The 23,844-nt window shown below is 37.9% G+C and overlaps 2 long non-coding RNA genes across 2 annotated transcripts in view; both read left to right on the top strand.

Moving 5' to 3' along the window:
• The window catches only part of LOC138127641 (uncharacterized), a 31,343-nt gene extending 10,083 nt beyond the window's left edge, over nucleotides 1-21,260 (top strand). The window contains exon 3 of the long non-coding RNA XR_011158308.1: nucleotides 18,777-21,260. This is a non-coding gene — a long non-coding RNA (uncharacterized lncRNA). The remainder of the gene's footprint in view (nucleotides 1-18,776) is intronic.
• Nucleotides 5,408-18,770, top strand: LOC138127642 (uncharacterized). The gene is made up of 3 exons (XR_011158309.1): nucleotides 5,408-9,681; nucleotides 9,738-9,835; nucleotides 9,882-18,770. It is a non-coding gene; the product is annotated as an uncharacterized lncRNA (long non-coding RNA).
• Nucleotides 21,261-23,844: the final 2,584 nt, after the last annotated feature.

Raw genomic sequence — 23,844 nt, 5'->3', positions numbered from 1 at the left:
TTCCAGCTTTCTATAACTTGATATTTGATTGCAATTATCACTACTACCTAATTAAAATTCAAAGTCGGAAGTGGATCAATCAAAAAGGTGAGGAGCTCTGTAACTAGTAGGAAAAAAAAGTTCAATATTTGGACCAATTTCATATTAAATCGCAATAAAGTTAGCTCCATCACACAAATTTAATTGAAAAAGTTTATCATGCTCAATCATAGAATAGTAATTGTAGATTGTGCCTACCGAGTTTCAGAATTTTTGGACAATTATTAAATGTGTAATCGCAAAAATGGTAAGTGTTGGACCACCCGGTATTTCACATGAATTATTTGATGTTAATCGTACGTATATCAGGTAAATTACAATCCCTTGGGCATTGCCTTCGGTAAGTAACACCTTTATAATTCCCTTGATACATAAGTAATTATTTCAAATTATTATATGTATTGTATTTTATTATTCATTTATTTAATGTTAAGTACTTGAAAACAATAGTTATTTTTATATTAAGTGCGCGAAGAGAGTGTTTTTTTGTGCATGAAAAGGTCTTTTACGCCGAGACGAAGGTCGAGGCAGTATAAGCCTTTGAAGCATGAAAAGGTCTTTTACGCCGAGACGAAGATCGAGGCAGTATAAGCCTTTGAATGCACAAAAACATCTTCGCGCACGAAATATAAACAATATTTTTTCTATAATTGATTCAAAAAATTGAAATCAAAAATTCAAATTTTTGAAGGAACTCTGAAGTTTCAATGCAGTGACCATGTTGCTAGGTAACTAATAAAAAACAGTGCGTGAAATGAAAAACAGAAATAGTCGTATGCGTGAAATTGCATTTCACACACTGTTTTGTATGGTTTCTATGGTTTCGATCTTACTAACAATGCAAAAAAAAATACACGTCAGAAAATGACCCACTTCAGGCACAGATAACTATGCATGAATTTCAATTTTTTGAATCAATTATAGAAAAAAACATTTGTAACTATTTTTAGAAACATCAAAAATTCAGTATCCAAATAATATGAAGTAAAGTTCATATTCTGTTGTGATTACAGTTAAACCGTTATTTTATCGACTTGTCCCATGGACTCTACCAGATGATTATTACACATTTGGAAAAATTTGATGACGTATTTTATCATTAACCTCGCCGATCTTCTAATCACTCCCGATACCAGTGTCAAGGTTAAAATGTAACTTGCGACTAAAATAAAACGACAAAATCTCTCTGTCCTCTTTCAGTGTCACAACCGAAGACCATTTCAAACTTCAGACTCAAAAGACTTAACAAAAGTGATTACTGATTACTTTTATCTTACCTTGTAAGCCACAGTCGTAAGATGGCTGCAAACGGTTATTCTACTTTTTCATTTGTTTTTTATTAACCTAGTGCAGACTTGCAAACTAGTTTGATTTTTTTTTTACGATTCGTCCATGCTCTCGCAGGCAAAGGTTCCGATTCGTTACGTAAACAACCCTTATTCCAAGAGTTGGATCCGTTCAAGATTTATTCATATAAAAACATAACGGCACTAGTGTTTGTCATGACGTAATGTTAAAGCAAATGCAGCCAGACTTGTAATTTTCATATAAGTAACTTCCGACTTCCACGGGCACATGAATGTGATTTTGAAGGTAGACGCTGATCTATTTTCGGATAAAGAAGCATATCGTCGGCTTTCTTTAGAAACCGTGGAAGGCCAATTTTTTGGGATTATTAATTATTTAAATAATTATTGATTATTTCAATAAGTTTTATAATATAATCAGCAGAGTGTTTTGATAAAATATTATACAGAACTTTAATACACATTTTTTGCACCTTACTCCAAAAAGCAAACAAAACAAAAATTTGTTAATAAGACATCCACGGTTTCTAAAGAAAGCAAAATTCCACTGAATACGCAATGATCTTTTTGACCTCCTGTGATGGAAACTTTGCAAACACGCACTGTTCGCGTCACATGAAACTTTGTTTTTAGAGCGACTGTGCGACGGTGAATTTTTCCCACATACTATGCGGCAAAGTAAATAATCCTTGTTTTTAACCTTTAAGAAACGTAGAAGAAATACACAATTTTAACTTAATGAAGCTGAGTCTCAGGAGAACAATATGTATACATTTTCAATTCAATTAGTTTAGAAAATAAAATCTAAAAGAAATGAAAATAGCAGCGCCATCTGTCGGTTCTGCCTTACATTTGATAATTCTTGGGTGCGTTCCATTAAAATTCGAAAAGTAGTCATTGTTTTTAACATTTTAAATTAAAAAACGTCAGCCAAAAAGCATTATACGTACCTTGTGTGTGAAACATTTTGCAGCGCTTAGTTTATGAAACACTCCGCTGCGCGTCGTGCTTCAAATTAAACTTCGCGCTGCAAAATGTAACTTCCCACACTCGATTGTAAATAGCTATTTTGTACTCATAGCCCCAAAGTCGGTATTTCGCGATTTCCCGCACGCCGTGTATTTTACTTTGCAAGCAGAAACTAGGGGAAATTGAATTGTAAGGTTCGCATTTAATATGTAGACAGATGGAAACGTCAATTCACTTTGAACAAAGTGGACGTTTCGTCACATTTGCAATTGTAAAATTAATTCCTATCAACACAAAAAATAAGCAATTCAAAAAGGTAAGAGTAATAACAGGGGAAGTATTGGTTCAACGTGTTGTGTGATCGTAGTAGACGGCACCGATGCTTTAAATTTTAATAATCTAGTAATTAGCGCGGAAGGTGCTTCCAACCCAATAGTAAAAATTACCAATGTTAAATGATATACATTTTCAATTTTATTTTAAAATATATATTTTTGAATTATTGGTTACAAAAAACGGGCGCAATCGAACTGCGGTCCAAGTACGGTAAGGTAAAAAGGGTCATAATCGGTCTTACTAATCTCCTCCCGAACAGAACAGAATCGCACATAATATTTTTTTGTGAAAGTAACATGCAATTTATGTGTACCTAATCAACAAATGTTCTTTGTTGATGAAACATTTGACTATCGCCAAAACAGAATTTTATTAACTCTAGATTGAACAACTTAATACCAAAACATTAGTATGATTATGTTAAATGCGTGTCTCACAAGTTTTGTAATACTGTTTTGTAACTAAATGTTTGTTTCCAAAGTTTTTAATTAAATATAATAAATGGTGGGGGAAGCCAACAGGTACACATCCTTTTAAGGCTAGGGCCACACTACAGACTTTTCATTGGCCGACAGTTTAGTTGGTTGCTTAATAAGTATGGGGACTTATGTGAGTGCGCACACTAAAGCGATTGTAGTCGGCCGACAGATTGATCGAAAAATAGTTGGAATTCCCTTTCAACAAGAAAGTTGGCCAACTATTGATAGAGCATGGGGTACAATGCGAGTGCGCACATTCACCGACTATCTAGTCGGTGATCCACACATATTAGGCGTACAATGGCTCTCTGCAGTGCAAAAATTTCGATTTTTAATTTATGATTATGAAAGTAATAAAATATATTGAACCAAAGGATATTTTAAACCTATGTCAAATCTCATATGTATTTAATTAATATCGCGTAAGATTTATTAAGATACCAATAAAAGTAGGAAATATTCCAGCAAAAAATGAGACGTGCTTTATTATTTAAATATCTATAATTCAGAATTAAACTAGATTCCTTTACACATGCGTTAATACTAAGGTAAAGACGCAGTCGGAACGCGCCACTATGAACTATGACAATAACAGTTTATTCGTTATTTTTGTTCATTACCAAAAGTGAAAAAAGACCATGAATTCGAATAAACTTTCAAATTCTATTAGGACCCTTCATAAAGTTTAAATTTTTGTGTTTTTTTTTTACTTTCTCCTTTATTGCTCCGACAGGTTTTTTTAAACCACCTTTGTAATCCATTTTTCATTGCTGTCTTCTCCGCCGTCACATTAGCCTTATTCCGTAATTAATGACTCGTTATTAGAATTGAAGAAATTGAAAAAAGACCAGCTTTATGTAGTAAATCAGCAGTGAGTCCTGGCACAGTACAAAAATTTTGATTTGTAATATATGATTATGAAAGGTATTCAATATGTTGAACTAAAGGATATCTTTATCCTATGTCAGATGTCATATTTAATTAAAATCGTATTGATTTTATCAACTGTGCATAAGCAGTCGGCCGATTAATAGTCGGCTGTCTGCGCACCAACGCCACCAACAGCCAACCAAACAGTTTACTTTGCCTGGTGTGCGCGGAAGCTACCCAATCGGACTAAATTATCGGCCAATTATTTAGTCTGTAGTGTGGCCCTAGCCTTAGTTATCACCGAAATACTGCCAACAATAACACTAGATAGTCATACCCAACTCGGTCCCAAAAAGTTGGTGATTGCCTAATAAGTTAAATTTTCTGACCGCCGACCGCAGTTCGGGTGCACCGCAAAAAACATTGTAAAGTCCTCGTCTAGAAATAGTCAATTCTGACTTAAATTGTAAATCATTTTACAATAGGACAGCAAAGTGTCTTATAACAACCATAAATAATTCTTAAATTTATTGCCCCTTTGTCGTGCAGTGCCAACTCCACGAAGGGCAAGCATCAGGTAAATATTGCTTTTTGCTGCGTTCTCACACTCACTTTCTTATTATTTTTCAATAATAATTTCGGAATGACTTAATTTGTTACCCATAGAAAAACGTAACAGAATCTCTACCCCTAACAAACCCACAAAAAAAAAACAACTGGAACTGAATAAATTTATAAGTAATCAAAAATATTTAACAATATTTAACAGGTAAAATATGTATATACACAAACGTTAATTAATTTTTTTCCTTTTCGATTTCTTCAAAAAATTCTTCGTCACCCTCATCCTCATCATTTAAATTAATAATTAATTGAGGAACTTCCGTGTTCCGCTAATAACTATTCTCCACGTCGATGACATGGCGTATACAGGCAGACCAAAGAACAGAATCAATTTCGTCCACAGACTCTCTAGTTGCCCGTATGACCGATTCACCTAAATTAGGTGTGTTATTTACTTTTCTGATTATGTTTTAATTGGCTCCATACCATTTCGATAGGATTTAACACACAATAGTAACGAGAGCGTGTTGCCTTTTCAGGAATTGGAAGTCCTTTCTTGCCATATAATCAACCATGCCCGTTTTCCTGCTGCTTTTTGTAGGAACTTTATCCAATTGTCGACTGTGATAACTAGCATTATCGAGCACTCTGACAGATTTTGGAGGAAGATTCGGTATCAGTTGCTCAAAAAACCATTTTTCAAATAGCGCAGCGTCCATAATTGAATATAGGCGGCAAAGAACTAACGGTAGCTAAAGACATTTCCAAGGCCAACTAAATTTAACGTTTTTAAAAATTTTATTATTTCGATAACTTTTTATAAAATTTCGATTAAAATAAGATATGATGCATGTGTTACATGTGTTACATCATTGAATTCACAAAAAATACTCTTTTTACAGATATTAAACTTGACCCCCGTGTCATTAAAAAAAAATCAATTTAGTCTTCTAACTTCAAAATAAACGATGTTAGAAAATTAAAAAAATCTCGGATGGTAGAATTTAAACACTTTTAACTGTATGCCAAATTTTAACGAATTCTGCTAAACCGTTCTGAAAATATTTAGCTGTATCCATACATTTTAGCGACCCTGTATGTTCAGTTATGCTTCATTGTAGGTAAGTGTGTTTTAGATACAGTTTCTGTATTAACCTCATATGAGGACGGTGTAATAATACTAGCACTGTTAAAGAAACTGCGATAATTTTTTTTTTATATGTAGAATGGAGTTTTACACCACCATCTATTCTAGTTTTTCACACCAAGGGCGATTCCATTATCGCGTGTGTAACATTTAAACGCGTTTAAAGCTTCTAATTAATAAAATAAAAACATGTTTAATGAAATTATTCTTTGAAGGGCTGCATTTTCACCTGTTCTCTTTTGATTTGTCTAAAATAATTTCAATGGTATATACTGATGCCATTCTTCATCCCACTGTAACCTTTCTTGGCACCACTCTAACCGTTGGCTTTTGTAAGCAGCGGTGAGTGGTAACACAAAGTACGGTCGGTAAGACATGAGCCGAAAAGATCTTTTCGCCTGTAGATGGTTCTAGTGGTTACCCTTCTGCCTTCTTCTCCAAACCATTGGTCTGCAATCGAACGTGTGGTCGAAAAACGGTCCCTCACAGCCAGCAGTCTTAGGCGACGGTCTTGACTTGCTGTTGTTTGTCGGGGACGTCCTGAACGTCTGGCTCGTTGTTCTCGTCCTTCCTCGGACCAAACATGATAACAGTTCACCACAGCTGACACCGATCGGTTTAAACGGGCTGCAATCTGGCGAAAAGATAAACCCCCTTCTCGAAGGACCACTATTCGACCTGGCTCAAAATCACTTAACTGCCTAAAATTGGGACGCCCGACAAGTTCTAGGCATTTTGAGCAATACGTCAAACACGTCAAAGTGACCGAAATCATCAAATGACCCCCACATACCCTGCCGACTTCTTCTTTAGCATACAAGAAAAAAATTTTTTTTGCTGCAACTACTGAAGAAGTAGAGATAAAACTTTAATCAACCTTTATTTTGGTCACCGACAACTCATATACAAAATCAGTTAACTAACGTAATCACAAATATTGTCCCAGCTTCTTTACTTTGCGGCGCACAGTGGGAAATAATACCAAAAAGCTGGCCAAAAGTCGAAAAATCGAAGTCTGAATTAGGGACTTTTTCGCACATAAATTATTCCGAGAGGAATTGCTGTTAATTGTTTCGCTTCTTATTTCGATAGGGTTAATAAAGTGCAACAAAATGGATCATCCTCCCCAAGAAATGTAGAATGAAATGTACCACAGAATATTTATTAATTGTAAACCTGTAATTATTAGTCTAATGAATTAATGATGAATCTAGCTGTATTTTTCGCGAATCTCATTCAAAAATCTTGAATTAAAAGTGACATACAAAAAAACCTAGAGTTTTCAATAATTATTTTGATTTTTTCGACTTTTGGCCAGCTTTTCGGTATTTTTTCCCACTGTGCGGCGTACAGCTTGTTTTTATACTCCTCTTTAGCCCCGGACATTACCGCATGCAGGTCCTTTTCTCGCAAATAGATTTTTAAATAATTCAACCTCGTCCATCCACCGGTGGACGAAATGTTTCCTGCCGTGACGTGACTGCAGTCACTCCGGGGTGTTGTTTGTTGACTGGTTGTTTGGCGTGTTGTCCGTGATCGTGAACCTGATTGCGTTGTGATTAGATGTAACAAAATCTTCGTCTACCAACCATTCGTCCACATCAGCAGCGGCGTTCCAGGTGGTGAGTGTTATGTCGATGAAGCTGCTGCCTTTCGGAGGTTGGAACGTTGGTGGGTTGCCCTCTTGATTTATTATCTCCAGATTATTCTTGGCGATGAACAGTTTTCGGTCAAGTACACTCACCGGCAAAAAAAACGGAACAATAATTAGTCAACAACAAATTATTCCCATAATACCTATTTTGATATATTTTGACCAAGAGGCAATGATAGCAAACATAACCTTGAGCATTAGCATAGGCTATTTTACTAGCAATTTCGCATTATAACTTTTGTAATTTTTTATTGTTGTTAACTTCGAATTTAAGTGCAGAACGTAAAAAAATGCCTCTAGCTGGTGTAAATATTGCCAGAGCAGTAGCTTTGGTTGAAAGCTGTTGTTGTTTCCGTTATGCAGCTAATGCTATTGAGGCCTCCTCTTGCTAGTCGTCACAGAGCTGATAGAAGGTTTCAAGAGACTGATTGAAAAAGAGCAACCACATACCACGACGATAGATTTTTAAATAATAATGGTGTTCCGCTTTTTCTGCCGGTGAGTGTAGTTTAGACAGCAGACTAATAGCCGTTTGCACCAGTTTTGCTTAAATGTCTAGGTTAGATAACCACCGTTAAATTTAACCATCGTGTTAACCAGAACTTGCATTGCACCGTTCAACTTACAACAAACTGTTAGGTAATCGGGAGATACGTTTGGCAACGTCTCAAAATTAAACAAAATCATTATTTTTGAATTTGTCATTTTATTATGTCACATGAATAGTGCTTGTGTTGTGCAAATAAATTGTGCGAAATAGATTCAAAATGAGCCAACAAAAAGATGAAAAGAAGAGGGCACGGGCTCCTAACAGACGCGGTGACGTGGCAAGACAAGAGTAAGGCATGGAGTGAAATTATAATGAAAGAAATTGGAACAATTCAATTAGCAATTTTACAAAGATCCGAGCAGTTACAAATAAAAATGATTGAAGAAACTGAACGAAAATTGACAATTCAAAGGAGAAGAGCAGACGAACTACATCAATTTGAAATTAGAAAACAAGAGTGAGATTTGGCGATAATGGAAGTCCAATTGGAATTATTATTAGAAAAAACTAAAAACAAATAAAAACATTCATTAATTTTATTCAATTTTGACAGTTTAAAGTGACTTTATTAACTCCATAACAACCGTCATAAGCAGGCAATGATTCACTAGTGAAATTTTGTGGATTTGATTCACTAGTGAATTAAAAAAAATTTAATTCACTAGTGGATTAAAAAATCGCATATTCTTTTTCATACGAATGTTTTGATTTGGCTGGCACCACTTTATTCAAAGCATTCAATGCTTCATGCAGAACTGCCGGGGGTACAAAAACTTCCGTTTTGTCTTGATCTTCTACGATTCCAGCCATTTTTCGCGCAAACGTCACAAGTACCACAAGTTTGGAAAAATGTAAACAACTTGTTCTCACGAAAATGTTTTACGCAGTCTACATGATTGTTCTAAACTAATTCGTGTGATTTGAATATCATTCTATTTTTTGTTCAAAATATCGTCAAAATTGAATAAAAACATATATACGACTCGTGAATTAAACATTGTTATTCACTCAAAGATATGATCACACTCGCACTACGTGCTTGTGAGATCAACATCTTTTCGTGAATAAACGGATGTTTAATTCACTTGGTGTATAATATTTATTAATGTACGTTAGTTCAAAATATAAAATTAAAAAATCACTATTTTGTTTACAAATTTGCAAAATGTTGTTCTATTAATATTTCTCTGGTTCGATAATGAACTGGAGCTTCTACTCCTTCAACGGCTGCTATTTGTCCTTTGTTTATTTGAACCTCCAGATCTTGGTCATTTATTTCTTCAGGTGCTGGAGGTGCATCGATGTCATTTGCTTCTAGACAAATATTGTGCAAAACGCTTGTTATAACTATAATTATTAGCTCCTTATTAATTTGTAGTCTACAGCCATATGCTAATATCGGAAATCTTCGTTTTAACACTCCAAAACATCTTTCCACTACACTACGAGTTCGAATATGGCTTTCGTTATACAGCTGTTCTGCAGGAGTTCTTGGGCGTAGCAGTGGTGTTAATAAAAAATTAGTGTTAGCCACAGACAATTAAACTATAGTAAGACACTTCAATCCCATATAATAATGTTGGAATAGCTTCGACGGTGCTGCTCCGCACGCAGTTGGCCAAAACACTCCGTCGTATTTATTCGTAAAATTTCGACTATTACCGTTGTATTTAAAACAGTCAAAAAATATTTGTCAAATGTTACACTTTTCTGAGAAAAATAAAATTGTACTTTTTAAAGATATAAGACTTTCTGTGAATAAAAAGGTAGGAATTAGTGCCATTTATTAAATGAAAGTAATTACAATAGCCAACGTTTTCAGTATTGAGAAATTGTCAATAAGAAAACAATAAAGAAAGGAAAAAAATAACATTTTCTACTTTTTGGGCAATTTGTGAATCTGCTACGTAATTTATAAAGGTAAAAACTTAAGTGATGAAACTTCTTAATAAAGTTATATTTTCAGTTTCAATTCAAGACAAAAAGAAACCAAACAATAGTGTGTGCCCCCGGTACCTATTCTTTTAAGGAGCATGACAAGTTAAAATTGAAACTAAAATACACAGTGGGCCGAAAAAAACGGTACAAATTTTGTTCGTTCATATCTTCCTGAGTTATTAAGTTTTTTAAATGATTAATATACCAGTGAAAAACCCAATATTTATAGAAAAGATGAAGGCCTCTTGCTGTGCAGAGATAGTCCTAACTCAAAAGTTGTGCGTCATAACATGAAGACATGCAAAAATTCTGGTTTTGAAGATTACCTATCTCAATTATGAGTTTCCAGATATGGTTCAATATGCCCTCCATTTTTATTAGCTATCATTTGCAGAAGCTATATGCATATTTGTCTCTGAGGTAGCTGATTCCAGCATTCCGTTAATCGTTCAGGAGCCTTCAGCTCAAGGTATAGTGGAACCAGAAATATAGTGTTTTTATGAGGGATGGAGTACATTAACTTGAGAGGGTCAGTTATGGCAGGGCAATAAACTTCTGGCATTCGTCGCGCGACTGGGCTAGGTAGAGCCGATGGTCCATTTTCAGACGGCTCAAAAACATCTGTCATAGAAGATTTATAACTCTTCAAATTGGTAATAAAAGTGACCCCAAAATTGTAAAAGAAATTATCGACCAGAGTTCATAAAAACACTATATTTCTGGTTCCACTATATATGATTGTTTCTGCCGCTCGGTGCGATGTTGATGTTGCTCCATCTATCACTAGTGAAGACGATTGCAAATGGTAGCTAATAAAAATGGGGAGCATATTGAACCATATCTGTAAAACTTATAATTGAGAGAATTTTTGCAGGACGTAAGAAGAGAATTTAAAAAAAAAATCGTCAAAGACATGTTACTTACGAAGAAAATGGGGATTTTCAGAATATTTAATTTTAGTTTTGGTTCTAGTTTTTAATTTAATTCATTTATTGTTAATTTTTCTTATAATTAATAAAACGTTGTGCATTTTAAAGACATTTTACATTTGAAATTAATATTAAATGAGGACAAAATTATTAATTTAAACAACTCCATCAAGCATGCTTTATAAAATTAGTTCGGCCAACTGCTCGCGCCGCGCTGGAATCGTGTTTCCAAAAATTGGGTAGCAATGCGACGTCTTACTATAGTTTAATTGTCTGTGGTGTTAGCGTAGCGTTGTAGCACCTACAACGAGACAAATTACATCAAAGAAATAATATGAATCGACGTCACAACGCCACATCATCTAAGTATCGAAATAATTATTTCTTTCGTAAATTTGTCGAGGAATTCCATTTTCCAAAAACTCTAGTACGTCGAGATCATCGTCTTCTTCATGAATATCAAGATTTATCATTTCTGCGAGATCCATAATTCCAATCGATGACACAAGAATGACACAATCATGTAACCGACACTTTAACCGCTACTCAGAGCACTGGTTAATTTTCGCTGGTTAGGATGGGCACTAACCACTGGTTAGTAAGTGGTGCAATGACAGTGGTGTTTAAAGTAGTCGTTATCTGTCGTTTAAAATTTAACCGCTACTGGTGCAAACGGCCATTAAGCTTGTAAAAAAATTGTCAAAATATACACAATAATATTTGCCTTCAAATGGTTTGGTTAGTTCTAAGACGGTTTTTTCACCCAAGGAGCCTTCTTCATCACTTGCCTTCTTCCCTTCATATACAGAAAAATTGAGTAGATAGCCCGTTGAAGAACATGCCAACGCCCATATTTTCAATCCTCTTTTTATCGGTTTTTGTGGCATATATTGCTTCAAATGGGTCCTTCCTTTGAAAGCCACCATGCTTTCATCAACGGCCAAGTTTCTCCCTGGATTGTAAGCGTTCAAGAAGTTGTTTGACAAATATGTAATCATAGGTCTAATTTTGTATAGTTTGTCAAAATCGGAGTCTACTTTTTTTGGCATGTTTTCATTGTTTTCATTATCATTGATATGTAGAAACCGAAGTACTTTCAGGAATCTTTTGAGAGGCATAATATTCGATATTCTTTGGTGACGAAAATTTTGGTCGGACGACCAATAGAGTCGTAAGCTGGGTAAATAATTATGATTAAGATTTCAAGAAAAGCCTTCAACTCTTCTAAAGTGAACTCAAGAGAATTATTCTTTTGTTGTGCATAACGATTAGACTCAGTTACAATGACATTAAGAAAATCATCGCCCATGATGCTGGAGAAAATTTCAACAGGTGACTGGCTGGTGGAAATTGTAGGTCCGGAATCTTCTACAAAAGTACTTGCCGGGAACACGTGTGGCAAATACGGGTATTTTGCCCATGAAAACTCTTCATCTTGATATCGTTGTTGTGTTTTCTTCATTGTGGATTTGGGAACAGCATTGGCAAGAGGTTCGTCGTCATCGGAAGAAAAAGCATAAACTGTTGTAGGTTTGGGATTTATATTAGGGTCAAAATCTGGAAAAGCTATTGAATCGTCACTGTCGAAATTCAGTTCTTCATTTATATGAGTTAAACTTCTTTTCGTTCCTCTTGACGTACTAGCAGATGATGAAGAAAGCTCTGGAATGTTGTCATCAGCATCAGAGTCTCCGCCGAGATCTGCGTCGAAAGTTTGGTCGTCAGTAATAGAGTCAGTGAATTCAAAAACTAGTGAAGGGGCTGCTAGGCCTAGTTCTTCCATATTAATTTTTGTTTTCGAATCCATCTCCTGTTACCCAGATAAAAACAATACTTTCTTGTATTTGTTCGACATAACCAAATCGCTAGTAAGAGCTAGAAAATTTTTTTACTCCACCAAAATTACCCGCATACTCAAATAATTGGGAGATTTATGATTACTTATATTTCTAATGCAAACTATAATTGGCGGTCCGCCAACTAAAAAGAGTATATGCGCAAAACATTTCCCGCCAAATGTCAATTATGATAGTAAATATTATCCTAGCGCAAATGTGCACCACATTTATAATTATTACATATTAATCCACACATAAGGTTGTACTTACCCACCAATATTCAAGAATATTCTGTAAACAATAACGAGAAACAATACTTTTCTTTGAAACGTTGCACAATACAAGCTTATAAACTGCACTTGCTATTGGCGGATACTGGTTGAAAATTGAACCGTTTCCACTTTATCTTGCACATTTAGATAAACTGGTCGGATTTTTCACCAGTGTGCGCTTCTGTAATACGCCCAGAATCATGTGGTCCAATATTAGACCGGTGTCGATTTGTCACAACTTTTTTATTTACTTCGTTAAAATATCGACCAGTGTACTATAAAGGGTTAAACATTTTTCCGATAAAGTTCTCTGGAACGGACTCGGGTAGGTCTTGGTTTGTCAGTTTCTGTAGCTGTAGTTGTTCGTTGTTCTTTGGTGACACTCTCCTGGACATCAAATATTTGTATTTTTGGCCAGGTGTTATTTGCAGGTCGGACAGTGAGCTTCAGCTCTTTTGGGAGTTTTGATTCCTCCAGTTTAAAAACTAAGGGGCAGCGGGATTGGAGCGGGACTATGTTGTCCCGGAGCGTGACCACCTTGTCCACCTGGATACCGAAGTCACGAGGGGGTCTGGACATGAGTATCCCTACGCAGTCTTGAGCCGTTTGGATGTAAACCCTGTGCTTAGGAGTCGCAGCTGGGACTTGTAGAAGTGTGGCTAAGGGGGTTGACGTTCTTGCCCGGTTGTGCTGGCATTTTTGCTGCGATTGCTTCTTCAAACACGCGATTTATTTCTTCAACAGGCGTTGTGTTTCCGTTTTGGATGTTGTTGGTGTCGTTAACATTGACAAAAACTTCTTGCAGGTCCAAATCTGCGGCTATCAAGTAATTCTGTTGTCTGCCGATGGCGTGCTTGCAGGACGTTCGGTGGTGACTGATAAAGAGTAAGATTGGCCGTGCTGACTTGAATCAATTTCCGCACATCAGCTAGGTCCTCTTTCTTGAACTAGACCGGGGTGGCCATCTGTATAGCGAGAGGACCCTCTTCCTTCTGTGACGGGCTCGACTGCGAGGCATTGGTATTTCTGCGTTTCGCGACTTTATTCGCCATGTTAGGCACGGCGGCAGGAGGCCCTATGCCTATGAATGTGTGACTAATACAGCACTGAGTAGCGTTGGGGACTGTTGTTTCGCATGCACAAGCAATTTTCATTATCCACGCTACACGATATCTGGTTCAACAGTGCTCGGTGCGTTTTCGGAAAGTCTGTTACATACTCGCCTTTCGAAATGGCGAGAAGATTATGTAGTTTGTGTGTGTAGTACATACGCAAACATTATGAGGAGTATGGTTGATGTACTTTAAGCGCTCTGCATTGACGGGACAGTCTGTGCTATTTGCAAGGTGGTTGCCACTGCAGTTTGCACATTTAATTTTAACATGCGTCGCTGGGTCCACCTTTTTTATTTTTTACTCGATGCTGCTCGCCGTGGCCTCGGTTGCTTTTTGGTCCGGTCCAAAACTTGAGTTTATATTCCGGTTTTACTTGTGTGCTCTCTGCTAATCAGCGCTGAGTCTTGATCATGCGTCGCACAATGTTTGATAACTGTAGATCCTGGCGCCAGGTAAGTTTCGCCTTTGATTTCGATTGGCGTACCAATCGTCTGGCATTACCCACGATTGTTGACCTGTTGGTGCGATGAAGCTCCAATTTGCTGTTCTGTCCTGGCGCGTTTCTCCAGGTCCGTCTTCCTTGTACGTTTGGAAGCCGAAGCAGTAGGCTGCACCCATTGTAGCTGTGGAACTTGTCGCTGCCGAGAGTGTTTGAACGTTCCTCTCGTTCCAACTCTGTTGGTCTTCGGTTTCTGTCGGTCGAGATTTCACAATCTGTGTCTCTCCTCTTGTTACATTCATTTCGTTATTAATTTCTGGTTCCTCATCTGATTCATCTGAAAGATCCACAGTCTCTGCCCGCGCATGATTGTCACTGGGTACAGTATCTGTATCTTCTATTGTTAAATTGACGTCTATATTAAATTATTGGCACTAATGTCTATTGCCTGAGCTAAAGTTTTCAATGGTAGGTCGTCTTCTATTGAAAAATCCTCATTTGCAATAGTGTTTCGAATATGTTTCCCAATTTCTGAAAACAATTATTTATAGTTTGATTTGTAACCTGTTACCAGGCATCGTTGATAAAATAAACAGCACCTAACACATTGATGGCTTTGGTTTGTGGGCGGTATTGTAGTTCTATTGACTTCTGTTTGCGTTGTGGGATTTAAAACCGGTGTCAGTAAATATGCTTTGCAGGCATAGGCATTGTCTCCTTGTATTTATGAGTTTTGAAACTCTCCTGCTTCACCTCTGCACCGCCAATATCTCCGGATTTAAATCCATGTGAACTTGTTATTTTTTTATGGGGGTAGTTGGTCTATAGCCAGTCGATAAATTTGGTAGAACAACTAACTGGAGGAGCCGTGGCAGCTAGTGCCCAAATTCGGGAAGATCGTGAAGTTTTTTAAAGCGTTCGTGCATCAATGGCGCGGAGGGCACAGGCTTGTGTATCACGCATAAAGGGCAACATTTTCAGCATTGAATAAGGTACCTACGTTAAAAGTAATAACGGGCCTTCAAATAAATTTATATTTAGAGCATCTTAGTTGTTCGGTTTAGAATTTTCCACACTTTCATATCCAAAAATCCAGTTAATGTCCATAAGGTCATCAAAGCAACTTTGTGCTTAAATAATTTTATTAAAAAACATGAAGATACTATGCCAGTATCTGAGAGAACCTATGCACCCTCAACATTTATTGGTAATGATTATAACGGTACCATTATACCGAGAAGAAGTACCATCAGGTCAGAATGCTACTCTACAACCTGTTCAGCAGTGTTAACAGTGAAAATGGAAGTGTTCCATGGCAGAATAATGCTATACAATAAGATTTATATGTTTATTAACACTTAAATATATGTTACTGTGAACTTCTAATTTGACATGTTTTTTTTTCTTGCTTGAACAAGCAAGGCAAATACATCATCTTTGACGTCTTCCATCACATCATCTGGCATTTTAAACATCTCTTGATGAATGCTATTACAAAATGATGCTACATATTCATTCTTCGGGTTAGCATTTAAAGTCATTCTGTTTGTAATTTTTTCCAATGCATCGGAAACTTGTTCGTCAAGCTTCCGTTTCTTCCGCACTCCCCACTTCATTCCTGGCGCACTTTTTGTGGAGGTAGACGAAGTCTCTGCATCTGAATGTGAAGTTCCATGAGTAAATGTCACTTCTTGTATCAAAGATTCCTCAACACTTTTTGGCGAATCTGTATCAGACACACCTTTATCAACTGTCGACTGTGACACAGGAGACACTACACCAGCCTCAAACATTTGATTTTGAGAAATGTTTTCCTCTATTTGTATTTCCACATTACTGGCTTGTAAAATATTGCCAATTGTTTTTCGTGGCTTTAGAACGTCATCAAGAAATTGCAACAACTTAAATAGATGCCACTCCTTTTGGAAATATGCCCCGGTTCCACTTCGCCCCATTTCTCTTTTTCTTTCTTATGTCTAACATACTTTTCCCTCAGAGATTTGAACAATTTTTGAGCCGCTTCACCTGTCGAGAACGAATATAACACGGGCGCATCGAACAAAATAATGTTTCTTACCACTAATCCCACATTGTGTAGTATTAAGCTTGTTTGACACGATGCTAAATTTCGTAGTAAATTTGTTAGAAAATGAGAGAGACCCTCGACAGGACCAATGAACGATCAGGATCATAGTCTGTCTTTGTCAGATCCTGATCGTTCATTGGTCCTCTCTCATTTACTGGTAAATTTTCTCAAAAATTTAGTATCGTGTCAAACAAGCTTTACGACCCAAAAGGCGGGCCGGCCACAAAACAGACTTCAGGTGTCTAGATTGGGGTGCGGAAGAGAGAGAGAGACAAGAGTCAAAAGGCAGCACAACATTTATTTTGTCCAGGTTTACAGGGGCGGGCGGCTTGCCCGGTTCCTGCATCTCGCAGGGAATAGGGAAAATTTTGGACGGTAACACGTTCGCAATTCCGCCCGTCTGAGAATTGCTCATCACGAACAAGGAAATTGAAATTTTTTTTTGAGCTGTACAGTCGCTCGGACTGAAACTGAAGGTTTTCGACCTGAAGGGTCTCACAATCAGGAGTCGAAAAACAGAGAAAAGTCAAGATCGAGTTTTTCCGACGTCCGCCGCGATTGCTCGGGATCCGCTACTGCGACGAAACGGTGTCACACTGGACGTCGCACGATTTATTCAAGCCGTCAAAAAAAATCTCCACCACGGTGAGAGTGACAAATCATTCCGTTTCCAGATTAGGTCGCCTTCCTCGAAGCTGAGGGGTCTGCGTTTCCGGTCGTAGAACAATTTGTCCCGCTCGCGAGCTCGTTGAAGCTTTTCTTGGACCTGTACCGGATGCGAGCCAGTCTAGATACGTTAAAACCCTTTCTGATAATAATTATTAATTAAATAATTTTGTCCGATGCGACGTTCCGAGTTCTCATTTTTCAAGGGTTGCTATGAAAATCGTCTACGTTAACCAATGAAATCAACGAAAATCTTTCGTTGCTAGGTGACGGCTGTTAATTATTGCCCTTGGTTAATAATGAAAATTATTATTAACCTAGGGAGAGAGCACTTAAAGCGATGGATACAGATATTACACTGTTCACAACGAAGAGTACGACAATTGCAGTCAGCATCAACTAAATCCACTTGGTAAAAATCAATTTTAGTTGCTGAGTGTACAAGAAATTTACACGAACTTTCTTCAGCGACTGCTTCTAAACTCATAGACATTGCTCGCTTGTGGAACTTGTTAACAAGAAGATCCCGATGAGTAGCTGTAGGTCTTAAAATTTAGCAATTCTCTGCCAAGACTTGTCTGTTATGAGCTTGTCTAAAGCATCCAGACAAGTTTCTAGTCTTCTAACTGTCTTACCACAAAAATATTTGTATTTTAAATTTTTATGTAGAGCCTCCAAATGCATATTGGTGTTGATTCTTGCGTGTTTTCTGTATGAGTGGGCCCATGCAGATATTCGTTCTTCATTTTGGAAGTAGTATGTTTGTAAGTAATTTACGAATGACATTTCTTTGGAATGCTGTAAGTACTGAATGAAATTGTTTTTTAATCGAAAAAATTCAGTCTTTTCTGTTTCTTTCCGGATTTGGTCCAGATCTTTTTGAATTTTTTCCCGTTTTTCTGGATCAGTTACTTTAGACCTGCACTGAATGGCCCAATTCTTTTTTATGTGCCACATACATAAAAGACGTTGTGGCACAGTGCCCATAACATTATTCCATGCATTCCAATATATGGGAGTATCATCAGTCATCAAATACTCAGGAATCGACACACCAATAATGCTCTTCAGCTCAGTTAGTAAGACCTCTTGTCTCTTGTATAATGGTGTCCTTCCTGTTCGAAATGAGGAACACAACTGGATGCCCAATATGTTGATCATCTAAGACAAGGATAGTGGTTAACTCAAAGTTGTAGGGATTAGTTCCATGTGTTCCATCCAAACAAATAATCCTGGGTCCGTAAGTCTTTAGCATGTATTCCATTTCTTTATTCATGTAGGCTAGGGCAAAATCATCCACTTCGAGAATGTTGTGATGGTCCCCAATTTTTTTGAAAATAAATACATTTTGACCGTCAGAATTCCATTCAGACACTTTCATTTCAACTGCTACAAAGTCCGATTTGTGTCGTTTACCAGTAAGATGATTTTTTTCCGCCAAATAACGAATGTCTTTAAGTGTTAACAAATTTAATCTACTACACTCATTCCCTTCTATATTTCTCGCTTTTTTTAATATGGTGTCGAAAGAAACTCCTAAGCGAATTTGTTCAATAATGTCACTTTTTTCGTTTTCAGATAATGGTTGACAATGAAGTTCGAGCTCATGACCGACATGTGTGGTGACATACTCAACACAAACCTTACTTCCATCACTATGGACTTCTGTTCTAATTCGCGATGTACACACTCCGTTAATTTTAATACTGCCACTTACTTTCGGTGCACGCACAACACATTTGCTTTTAAAATTAGTTAAATTGCTTCTGTGGCATTCGTAATAATATATTTTTCCCAAAGTGCTTTCAGTACTTCTAGTTGCATTCAGGTAGTAGAAGGATTTGCTTTCTTTCTCAATGCCTTGCTTCCAAATTTTAAAAGCTTCTTGTGTTAAAATTCCAATTGTTTCCTTTCAAATTTAATGCTATGAACATTAGTATGGTGTTGCATTAAGAATTCAAATGATGCGAAAGGAGTTTGATTGTTTGAACATAGTGGAAAAATGATGTGAAATAATTTCTTGCTATTTTGTGTGTCATCCTTATGTATACAGGGTGATTTACGAGGAATAATGAGCCCGACGGAATAGAAAGTGCAACCCACAATACATTGCAACAAAAAGCCGGACATCGAAGCGGTAAATGTCCGGGTTTTTCTCCTTTTGAATTGCGGGTTGCATTTTCTATTCCGTCGGGGTACTAACGGTGCACTACGGTATAGAAAAGACTACCGTAAACGTCAGAAAAATGTTAAAAAAATTCTATTGGACTTATTTGCTGATTGGGCGGTCTTTGAAAGTGGCACTTAACACGTCAATTATTTTGAAATATCTGTATGAAATTCTCATGATAGCTACGTCTAGTCGTACTATGGCGGACAATAAATTTAGGCCGGCAAATTTCTGACATTTCAAAAAAGTTAATGCAAGCGACCATTTATTGTCATTATGACTGATGTCAAACTGAAGGTTTTCAAGCTGTTTGGCGTTTCCTTCGCCCTTTTCGTAACTTACAGATCATGAGGTACTAGCATAACTGATTTGTAGTAGCACTTCTCTCTGGTGCACGCTTCTTTTCCCAATTTTAATTTTGATTATCACTGTCACGATGACAAGAATGACAAAAATCGAAAATGGGGTTAGTTGAACATAATGCCAGCTTCACATTTTGATGTCAAGGCAATGACAGGCCGGCCTAAATTTATTGTCCGCCATAGTACATATTATCACAAAGTACAAGAGTCACTACCAATATTTAATCCTGCATAATAGAGAATTTAGAAGCTTTGGAAATCGAAAAAAATATTTTAAATCCACTACGGTAACATTTCAAGGTAATGATGTACGAATATATCTTTGTTTACATTGTATTACCTTAGGCAGAATATAGCCTAAGGGAGTCCGTTTCGGCTCAGGGACGCGAGGGTCGCGGGTTCGATTCCGACCCAGGGCGAAAAAAAAAAAAAAGAAAAAAAAGGCTATATTCTATCTCGTGATTCGGAAGTCACGTTAAGCCATTGGTCCCGGTCTATTGAGTTGGTCATCACGCCCCTCATAGATTTGTAAACCAGTCCTAGACTGTGTAACAACATTTTTTTTTTTTACATAAAAATAATTGATTTCATTTTTTTCCGTCTTGTGTCCTTCATTGGGTATTTTACTCATTTGTGAGGCTAGTTCATTTACGTGGTTGCGTGTGATTACGGATTATTTTCGAGATGGCCTTGAAGTTTGAGGTCAATAGGTTGGCTTCGAATTAGAGGTACGAGGTATCGTAGGATTGGCAACCGTCGCGGAGATGCGGAAGACCCTCCGCAATTTGTTGAGGCTGGAAAAGTCTCCTACTCCACTTACCTATCCCGCTCATCCCTATACCTTCGAGGAGGATGCCACAGCGGTGACCCAAAAGTCTCACGCTACTGAGGTGGCCGACGAGTCGCGGAAGTCCCGGTTGATAGTGAGTCTCCTCAATTTGCATTCTACGGCGAACTTGAAAGCTAGACGACGCGAAAGATCGAGTCTGAACCAATCCGCGGGCGTCGTCGACGTTGATTTGATGGAAGGTTCAGGTGACGAGACTTCGGGCACGGATGACGATGTAGATGGAGCCGTGGGAACTAGCTTTGTCTAACTATCAAACGTGCCGCATACTATGCGCATGCGTGCTGTCATCACCCGGTCTATTTAAAAAAAGATACTCTGGCCTGTTTCATAATAAAGTTAAAGTCGACTTTATCTTAATGTCACTTTAATGGATTGTTTCAACAATATGTTTTTATAGTAAATGGTAAACTTTAATGTTAATGTACTTAATGTAATGTGCTTATGAAATTGGTGATTAATAAATTATTAATAAGGAATTTAATGAAATGAGTTTCATATCATACTTTATGCAGGGCATATCTGACAATTACATATTTTAAATGGTGTAAGGAGTAATTTATGCTGCAAGTGACTGCTCTTACGGCATTGTACTTAATAATAAATTAATAGATGCATTTATTTTCACCCGCTCTTTTCTTGGCGGGCAATTCTGAGAATCGGACGAAAGTTTTTATTTCGGAGAAATAATATCCCGCTATAAGTACGATTCCTCAGTCTCCAATTACCTATTTGTGCTTGGGAACCTGGAGATTATTACACTGTGTTATTATAAGTGCTAATTTGTTTTTTAGAAAAATTAAAGACATGTCTAGGTAAAGTTAACATTAATTTAATATTAAGTGTTGAATACATTTTAAACTACATACAGGGTGTCCCAAAATTGGCGTACAAACTACTTACTACCTTATCGAGGATGCTTAAATGTACATGAAAAAAATATGGAAAAAAATGAAATCAATTATTTTAAAAAAAATTTTTTTTTTTTATAAAAATAATTGAGGCTTATGGCCTTTTCAGCAGAGTGGAAACGAGATCGAATTTAAATATAATAAAAAAAATAAATAAAAAAAGAAAAATATGTGAATAAAAGTGAGTTAACAAGAGTAATGCATAAAAAAAAAATTCTAGGTTAAGTGACTCTATACAATGCAATGATTTAGGTGGCTCTATATAAATCTATGTTTTTTGTTCCTGGTCCTGGTCTGGCTCCTGGTCCTTGTCCTGGTCCTGGTCCTGGGCCTTGGTCGGTTCCGGTGGTGGCTGGGTTCCTGGTTGGTGTCCTCTAGGTCCTGGGGGAGCTTGGTGACCTGAAACAGATGTTAGTGGGAAACTGGGAAGGGAGATGGGGGGCTCGTCCTTTGGGAGCTGGGAGTGTGGACCGCTTCATCTCATCGAGAGAGGTGTCTCATCGACTAGTAGCTGGAGTTCCGGTGGAAGATCGAGGTATTTTGAGGAGAGTATGGCCGTGGGGAGGTGTTTGGTTTTGACTTTGGGTTTTTTTGGAACGCGGTTTAGGAGTCCGTTTTTTGTCGGGAGTTTATGTGAAGTGTGTAGTGTTTGTTTAGCTATGGTGTTGTTGCCTTTAAGTGTGCGTTCAACGTAGCGTGCTTGGTGAAGCGTGAGGCGCTCGGAGATTGGTGTTGTTTTGGTGACGTCATAAAGTGTGTTGGATGGGTGTTGCCGGTGGAGTCTGAACATGTCGCGGAGTATGTGCCGTTCGAATGAATAAATTTTGAATGCTGCTCGTTTTGGGAGTGTTGAATAAAGGAGGGCTCTGTATTCGATTACCGGACGAATGAATGAGTTGTAAGTATACAGGAGTGTTTCGGGGGCGCAGCCGCGAAGTCGGCCTCGGATTTTATACAGTAAGTTTGCTCGGTTTCGCGCTTTTTTAAGTGTGGCCTTGAGATCCGCGTGAAGAGTGCAAGTGGAGGAAACGGTGATGCCTAAATATTGGACGTTGTTGTTTTTCGGAATTACGTCGCGGTTTATTATGAGTCTCGATTGCGTAAAAAGTGTTCTTTGTTTTTGCGCTTTAGGGAAAGTGAAAAGGATGGATTGGCTTTTGGTGGGATTGATCTTTACTCGCCAATGGTTGGTCCATTTCTCGATGCGGTGAAGCTCTTTTTGGACGATGCTCGTGGCTTTCTCGGAGCTTCTCTGGGAGCACCAGATGGCCGTGTCGTCCGCGAACATTCTCGTCTTGGTCCTCTGGATGTCTGAAATGGGAAAATCTCTGCAGTATACAATGTAAAGTAATGGTGAAAGTACGGAGCCCTGGGGGACTCCGGCTTTCAGGTGGACGGTGTTCGAGAGGGTTCTGTTCACTTTGATCCTGCAGGATCTGTTGGTTAGGAAGGAGGAGATAAGTTTGGTGAATTTGAGGTTCAGGCGGAGGTTTAGGAGTTTCTGTACGAGTCCGTCGTGCCAGACCTTGTCGAATGCTTTTCGATGTCGAGGAAGACACCTACGGTGCACTCGCCAAGGTTGGCGTGTCTTGTGATGCCTGTTTGGAGTTCAGCAAGAGGGTTGTGTGTGGAGCGTTGAGCACGAAAGCCGAATTGTTCGGGGGGAAGAAGATTGTTAGATTCTAGCGTGAATTGGAGACGGTTAGTTAAGATCCTTTCAAAGATTTTGCCAGTGATGCTAAGAAGTGAGATGGGGCGGTAAGATTTGGGGTCGTTGGGGCATTTGCCCGGTTTGGGGATCATGACAGTGTGGGCAGTTTTCCATGCGGTGGGAAAATAGAGGTTATTCATGCAATTATTGAAGATGTCAGTCCGAGCTTGGAAGGCGGAGTCGGGTAGGTTTTTGAGAAGAATGGGTCTAATTTGGTCGGGTCCCGGGGCTTTCGTGTTTTTTAAAAGAGAGATGATAGTTTTGACTTCGTCGGTAGTTATGTTGTCTGTAAGGTGTTCGTCGTCCAGGGGGTGAGGAAGAGGGTCGATGAGTGGGATGTTTTTGAAGGCGTGAACGTTGTTGGCGATTTGATCGAAAAAGGTAGCGTTGAAATTAGGGTCGTTTGGGCCTTGATGAATTCCGTCTAATAGTTCGGCAAAACAGTTGGCGCGTTCTTGTGGCGTGTAGTAAATATGCGCGTCGGTCGCGAGATAGTGGTTCGTTTTCCGTTTTTGTCCGGTAATGACTTTAAATTTGTTCCAAAATTTTTTGCCGTCGCAAGTGCGAAGTATTTGACGCGACGCGAGTTCAACTAGTTCGTGGATTTTGGGGCGCTGCAGGGGGAAAAGATCGTACAGGATTTTT

The sequence above is a fragment of the Tenebrio molitor genome, chromosome 4, assembly GCF_963966145.1.
Source record: "Tenebrio molitor chromosome 4, icTenMoli1.1, whole genome shotgun sequence".
NCBI lineage: Eukaryota > Metazoa > Arthropoda > Insecta > Coleoptera > Tenebrionidae > Tenebrio > Tenebrio molitor.
The sequence above is the reverse complement of the archived record's forward strand: the minus strand, read 5'-3'. Positions and strand labels throughout refer to the sequence as shown.